Source organism: Mus pahari, chromosome 1 (genome assembly GCF_900095145.1).
Source record: "Mus pahari chromosome 1, PAHARI_EIJ_v1.1, whole genome shotgun sequence".
NCBI classification, from domain to species: Eukaryota; Metazoa; Chordata; class Mammalia; order Rodentia; family Muridae; genus Mus; species Mus pahari.
In genome coordinates, this window is record NC_034590.1 from 123,008,045 (window position 1) to 123,010,404 (window position 2,360).

The following is a 2,360-nucleotide window of genomic DNA, read 5'->3' on the forward strand; positions in this document are numbered from 1 at the left end:
AAATGCAAACCTCAGCCACACTAGTACACCACATCAGGATACCACTTAATACCCACTAGGGTGAACATAACGGGGGAAAACCAGACTGTAACAAGTGTTGGTGAATATACTGAGCTCTTGGAACCCATAAACTTTGTTAAAAAATTGTGCAGATACTTTGGGATATGTAGACTTGAAATAGTAGATGACACTCTTTCAAGGGTTGCCTGTGCTTTCCTTGTATCATTGGTGATTATTCTCTTTGGCATATATCCACATAAAATTTAAATTTAACTCCATTAAAAACTTGTTCATAAATATAGTCACATTATTCATAACAGTCTGTTTTAGTTTCTTTTTGTTTGCTATGAAAAAGCACCCAGACAAGAAGTGACTTAGGGAAGAAAGAGTTTATTTTGGCTTATTCTAGAGGGATAGAATCCTTCCTGGCGGGGAAGGCATAGTAACAGGAATCTGAAATTGGTCTGAAAGTCAGGAAGCAAGAGGAGAGCAAGAAATGTGGTCAGGCTGTGTAGTGGCTATTCCAGGTTGTCAACTTGACTATATCTGGAATGAACTACAATCCAGAATTGGAAGGCTTACCAGTGATCTTAATCTGGAGGCTGGGAGATAGAAGTTTCTGACTTGGATCTTGGTATGGAGATCTTGAGGCATAGTGGCTATGAATTCCAGAAGATTAAGACAGGGAGATCTCTGAGTTCAAGGTCATCTGGGATTGAAGGCATAGTAGCACACACCTTTAATTGGGGCTACACTTTCTGCTGGAGACCTGCATAAGGACATTGGAAGAAGGAAGACTCACTCTCTCTCCTTTGCCTGCTTGCCTTGTGGGACTGAGCAACTGCTAGATACTTGGATTTCCATTCACAACTGCTGCTGACCATTGCTGGGAGTTGGACTGCAGACTGTAAGTCATCAACAAATTTCTTTACTATACAGAGACTACCCATAAATTCTGTGACTCTAGAGTACCCTGACTAATACAGGCTGTTACCTCAAAATTCACCCCCAGGCACTGACTTCTAAAGGTCTGACAACTTCTCAAACAGTGCCACCCCTGGGGATGCAGCATTCAGACATAAGAGCCCATGGTCTAATTTTACATTTAGACCACAACAGAACCTCAAATGGAAACAACTGAATGGATAGCAGGTAAGTTCTGGGGATGCACTCACTTCTGTCTCCAGTTTTCTTGTAGGAGAGCTGGGATGACAGATGTGGTGCTACCTTGCCTAGATTTATGTGGGTTCTTGCTCTATTTGCAAGTGTCTGCATTTCTGTTAATCTCATTTTCTTCTACAGGTTATTCTTTATTTTGTCTATTATTCCTTTATCCTCTACATGTTCAAATCGTGTTCTTCATTCTGGATTTCTTCTTGCTGCATCTGTGAATTCTTCTCTCTCAGAACTGTGGTTTCTAGTTCACAAGGAACACAGAGTAGGTGGTGTTTGTGTGAACTCCAACTCTAAAAAAAAAAATAACAAAAATAAAAACTTTCTTGCCACACTGGAAGCAATGCTGCTGCATATTAGAATCTGTAAGACCTCGAGAGGCCAAGAGAATACAGGATACATTGTAGGAAAAAGTATGTAACACCAAGTAGCCTGTAATAGAGGAATGATGTGACTTCCTGGTTTCCTTAAGCAAATGGTGTGTGTGTGTGTGTGTGTGTGTGTGTGTGTGTGTGCATGTGCGTGTGCATGTGCATGCATGTATGTGTGCATATGTGTGTGTGATATACATATATATCAGATATTCTGCTGAAGAGTGCATGACCCAATGAAATTACTCAAGGGAAGATGTAACCTATGTGTCCATTCCTGGGAGAAGGGATGCATAAATGTGCAAAATAGATGCCACAGATTATCAGGTAGCATTTAAAATCAGCTGATATATGAATAGCAACATAGTGAGTTAAAAAAATGTACTACTTGGAGGAGAAAGGTATGTGCGCATGTATGATCTACACGAATTACAGATATGACTGTAATGAAATGCCACAGACCTTTTCTGGGGACACTCACATATAAAATATGTATGTTTTATTTATGAAGACAGGGAAGTGGGAATAAGATTTGGAGTTCGAAAAAAGTAAGAGGAGAGAAGGGGATTTTGGTTTAGGTTTTAAATGTTCTCCAGTAATCTATATGCTAATGGCTTGGCTCCTTGCTGTAGTGGCTGTGGGGTGGTGACACCCTGGCTGTTGGGTGTTCTCTTTCTTCCCCTCCCTCCCTTCCTTGCCACTCCCTTTCCTCCCTCTCCCCCTCTCCGTGTTCCCTCCCTTTTCTCTCTCCTTGGCTTTGACAAGGTAAGCAGCCTTGCTCTTCCTCTTCCTCCTCCTCCTCCTCCTCCTCCTCCT